This window comes from Vicugna pacos, chromosome 12, assembly GCF_048564905.1.
Source record: "Vicugna pacos chromosome 12, VicPac4, whole genome shotgun sequence".
In the NCBI taxonomy this organism is placed as follows: domain Eukaryota; kingdom Metazoa; phylum Chordata; class Mammalia; order Artiodactyla; family Camelidae; genus Vicugna; species Vicugna pacos.
Window position 1 is genome coordinate 49388167 of NC_132998.1, and position 5661 is coordinate 49393827.

Below are 5661 nucleotides of genomic sequence, written 5' to 3' on the forward strand. Positions count from 1 at the left end.
CATCCTGTGTTTAAGGAATTAATGTTATCATCTATTTCCAGAAATGGTCTGGATAACTTCTTGGAAACCCTTCCCACGCATTTGTATTTTGGTATCTCTCCATTATTTCCCACTTAGGCAGACTGACCACAGGGACACTGGGAAACTCTCTGGCTCTGGAATGCACCAGCCTCCTACTTTCACATGCCAGAGACACACGTGGGATTATCTAGAAAGGGAAGGAAGGAGTTGTGATATGGAGGGGAAGCTAAATATAGCACTTGGCTCAAAGGAGGGAAATGTAACCATCACCACCACCACCTCCACCACCACCTGGTATCATGGGGAGAGGGAGAGATTTGAGGGCGCTGCCTGAGATCATCTCATGAGATACAGTGTCCAATTCCCTGGTTGGTGGTGACAGGTGATCTCAGAATGTTAGTGGGCAGCAAGCCCAGAGAGCAGTCATTCTATATTGGAACAGAAGAGTGGAAGCTCTGAAGAGGCAAGGATGTTTCTAAGAAAATGTAAAACAGAGAGAGGTGTTCAATCTATTAAAAAGAGGTTTTATATATATATATATATATATTTTTTTTTTTCGGTAGAGAATTTGCAGATGAATTAGAGATTACTGAAAAACTAAGCAAGGGGGAAAAACAATGACTAATTCTAAGAAAAACAAAGTTTACAAGAAAGGAAATATAGAAAACTACATGATGCAGCTGTGAATAAATATTGTGTAATCATGATAATACTGAGAACCGATTTAACTCCCGAAAATTCTATTGGGAAGATGAGTGGCAAAGCAAAAGTTGTGTGTGTGTGTATGTGTGTATTTGTGTATGGGTGTTGCATTACATGAAAGCTAATTTCTCATTTTCAATAGTATGGTGTCAACAGATAACATCTAAATTGAAAAAAATCAAGAAACAGCTGTGTAAGTAGACTATTTTAGAAACATGGAGGTAAGAAAGTGTTATAAGAACTGAAAGTAATTATTCTCAGGAAACTGGGAATAAGAATATAACCTTGGTAACTGAAATTAAGTTAAAAATTACCCCAATTTGGTCTTAAGTCAGTCCAGCCAATTCACCTTTTAAAATTAAAGCCTTTCCTGAAGACATTAATGTGTGCAGAGATGTAGGGCAGCCAGCAAGTAAGAATTTTCATTGAGAGTGGAAAACAGAGCCCAGCATTCCTGTATAGTTAATTAATACTGTGGTGCACGGACATCTCAAAACGGACTCTGGTTAGAATAGAAAGGCCTAGGAAGTGACTGGTGACTTTTGCAACATTCCACTTTTCTTCTGGAGGCTGTTCAAGATTTGAATCTGCAAGAAAGTATCTCACCAGATCCCGAGAGCTGGAGAATGTAGTCGGAGTGCAAAATTGTGGCCAAAACATCTACACTGTGAATTGGATCCCACTGTTAACGTGTAGCCTCTCAATATGCTTCTCAGCCCCTCTGGGGAGTTATCTGTAGTGGGTTGTAAGTACTCCACATATTTTCCCCAATTGCAGATTCTTGCAGGGCCCATCTGTGACTATGCAGAATCATCCCTGCTCCCTTCTGTGCTTGCCTCCTATCACAGGGCTAGAGACCTAGGAACTACATTTCCAGAATCCCTTGCCATAGTGTCTCAGATCCTGTCATTGGGAGGTACTTGTGAGGGATCTGGAGGCAGAAGTGATGCATACGGTTCCCCCAGCAGCAGGAAATGTGAAGTCACAGGGGAGATGTGAAGGCTTTACTGAGAATGATCTGTAGTGGTGTCGTGGGCAGCTGTCATCACTGCTGGTAGGTAACTTGGGATTCAGGCAACTTCTCGATTCTCTGAAGCAAGGGCAAACCTGAGAACTAGGGATGTGTCTACCTAAACCTTGGCTTCACAAACACCTAGATTCAAATCCTGACTCATCTGTTTTAAAAACTATGTAAGGCCCTGCACTAGGATTTTTTAAAAATTCTTGATGTATTTTTTTCAACTGTATAATAAGATAGTATCATTTACCTCACAGATGATGGAGAATAAAGATAATACATGTAAAAATGCCCAGCAGGAGACCTGTCACCAGAGTAGGTGCTGAATAAATGGTAGCTACTGCAAGTCTTATTTTTATCCTCTGCTTGCCACCTGCCACTGTTGTTATTTATGCTATAGCCGCTGTGCAATCACCAGGCAAGAACCCGTGTGCAGGGTGCTGGGTTGAGCAGCTGGGGTAGCTCGCCCACTCCTTCTTCCATAAGCTTCTCCTCTCCAGAAAGCTGGGATGCCCACATCTTCTCTCTGCCTCAGAGTAAAAGCCTCAGCCTACTAGATACCCAGACCCGTCTGTGTGTAGGAGACCAGGACTGATCAACTTGGCTGTAACATTGGCACATGTGTTTTGTTTTTTTTGCCTTTCCTAGCTTGCTTCTTTCAATAACCCAAGGACGGCAGTGGCCCCTACCTTTTTCTCCATGTGATGAGCTGACATGTAATTGATATCCTTGGTTCTGCTGCTTTTGGGGGGTGGCCAGTCACATTCTCCTACTGTCTTGAGGTCTCCATGCTTGACCTAGACTCCTTCTTACACATTTGGGGGCTTTCACAACAAATCTCATTGCAAGGCAGAGCCCTTTCTAGGCGAACTTTATAGAATTCCTGATTTGGAGAACCTCTGTCCCACCCCACCCCCCTTTTATATGTGAAACACCAGATGTTCTAGCTGATGAACCCGATAAGTGAGTTTTTTCCCCTCATTGATTTAAAAAATTGTACCCTTTCGCTATACGGCAGATGATCGAGCACTTTAAAATATATAATTAATTTAAGTGTTTACTGAAACCAACAAGCAGGCAAAATAAATGTAAATGAAGGAGGAGATCTATAGAAACAGTCTGAAAACAGCCATCTCTTCCTGGGCCGACTTAACTCTAAAGTCTAAGAAACTGGGAGTCCTTGTGGATCGAGGAGGTAGCCAGTCCAGACACGGAGGTCACCACACTTAGCATGAAGCGTCTTCTTCCCTCTTGCTTAAACGGCAGATTTCTAGCAGAAATTTCTAGCCTCTCTCTGTCTTCAAGAAATATGGACAAACAGGGAGAGAGGAAAAAAAAGAATTTATAGAGTTAAAAGTTGTGGTATCATGTCTATTTCATTCGCTCCACTATTTGTAATTTCTTCTCTTTCTGTTTACAATTTCCAAAGGCTCTGAATGAAGCAGATCCTAGGGGAAGGCACGATGCTGTGGGAGGAAAGGGCGTGACCCAAGTCTCTTCCCTGTCCTTCACCGGAGACCCAAAACTAGGATGATGGCCTGTGATGCTGTAGCAGTGTCTGCTTTCTTGCTGGATGACCTGTAACTAAAAGTGAATCAAAACAAAACATCTTCATTAAGAGTTTTGTTTCCATGAATGAAAAACATAAAATATCCCTTACTTTCAGGTGCAGGATTTGGCATGAAAGTTAAAACCCCAAATAATCAAATACACACCTCTTTACTCTATTGTGGTAAGAACCATGGAAAGAGAAGGACAGGGGCAAGCAGGAAGGTAACTGCAGGGTTTTCTATTTGGAGGTCCTCGTGTTCGTTAAATCTGTCTCTTTGGCAGTTCATGTTAATTTGGGATGTATTTGGCAGCACTACAGTAATTACCTGCTATTCATAGATCTTCTGTGACTTTAAAAAGCCTCCCATGATCTTTAGCTGGGGCATCAGAACAGCAGGCTGGGATGAGTGGGGATGTCAAATTTTTTGGTCAGGGACAGGAAGTGGGAGGGAGGCAACCTATAGTCTGTGAGCCGGATCCAGCCTGCTACCTGTTTTTGTAGATAAAGTTTTATTGGAACCCAGCCATTCCCCTTGTTTGCACATTGTCTATGGCTTCTTTTTTGCAACAGTGGCAAAGTTGAGTACTTGTGACATAGATCTTGTGACCCACAAAGCCAAACATATTTACTATCTGACCTTCACAGGAAAAGTTTTCCAGCCTCTGGTCCGGGATAAAGTGTTGCTGGAGCTAGACTCCTTACATTCAACTGCGTAAAGTTAAGCCCAGGGCTCAAATTGATTCTTGAATTGACATTCATATCACCCTACGTGGGTTTGAGGAAGAGTGGGCTTCCGAGATTTGTTGAAGTGAGTGAATTACTTGCTAGCCCCTAGATGCCAAGCAAATGAACCTGAAAACTGAACTCCTTTTTTCTTTCTGGGATGAGATGGAAATATTTTAAGAAGGCTTGACAGATGAAGAGCCTTTATGATTTGTGAGGAAGATGAATACTAGAATATAAGATTAGTTATAATTAGGCAAATTTACATTATAAAATCAAAGCACTATTTTTAAAAAGCACCTTCATGCCTGTGTCTCCTGGGTCTTCCTCTAAGGACAGGCAATATAAAGTAGTGAATAAAATAAGTGAAGGATCTGGTGCCAGACACATGTGGGTTTGAATTCTGGCTCTGCCATTACGAGCCAAGTTACTTAACCTCTCTGTGTGTGTTTCCTCACTTTTGAGATGGGCATGATAATCGTACCTACCTTGCGGGGTTGTTATGATGACTGATGAAGATGAGGCAGGCAAAGACTTAGTTCTGTGACAGTAGCAAGTTAGCTATTATATTTGTAGTCCCCTCTCAGAAAAATCCATCCAGCTCTACCAGAATCTTAATTTCCTGCACTTGCTTCTCAGAATCCCCCCTTAATTTGCCCAAGATGTTAAAGACTGGGCTGTTTGGCTGTGTCATATGGAAACCCTCCTCTGATGGGGGAAATGTGATCGCTAAGGAAAGAAGAGCCCTGGTGGCAGACAGGACCCTGCAGTTATCTGAGCTACCTACTCACCTCCTGGCAATGTGGTCTTTCTGGAAGAGAATCGTGTGAGTCACAGAGGGGATGGGACCATCTCCGTGTTGCTGAACCGTGACCAGTGGCTTGCCAATCACAAGAATGGGTCTCTGTCTTTGCTCAGTACTTGTTTTTACCTGCTTCATTGTTCTTCTGACTCGGGCCTGTCTTTAGTTCTTGCGTCTGGAAAAATCTCTGACAAGAAGCATGATTAGGCTGCTCCTTTAGTTGGCAGGAAATTAACTCCAGCAGACTTGGGCTATTTTGCTGTAATCGTTCACGTGTGTGACAGTGCCCATGGGGATTTTTGCATTTGTGCTTCAATCATTTTCATGTCTTTCTTGGGTTACCTTTTATCACCTCCTTTTACTAAAAGCACTGATGTTAGGATTCAAAAGAGCTTAGCCAGGTGTTGGTGAATGTGAATCAGTGCTTTTGGAGGAGAAAACGCCCCCGGCAGTCTCGTGGCTGGCAGTGGATTTGCCACCCATCCATCCTTCAATCCATCTGTGTGACACTGTGAAATAATATTAAATTTGACTTTTAGCTTTACCTAAAATTCCCATTAGCTCTTCTCATCTCCTCTTTCAACCTCCTTTTTCTTTTTCTTTTTTCCCCAGAGTTCCAGGCAATATGTATTCATAATTATAGGGTATTTTGGTTACAGAAAATACTAATATTCTAGCAAACCTAGGCATTTTAAGGCAGCTCTGATCAATTCCAAATTTGTCAGGAACAGCAGACAGTGCAGAAGACTAAAATGCAAATTCTAAAAGCAGTGGTAAGTTTAACAGAATGCTGTTGACATCGAATTTCAAAAAGCCATCAGTTTGGCGACCTCATACTGATTT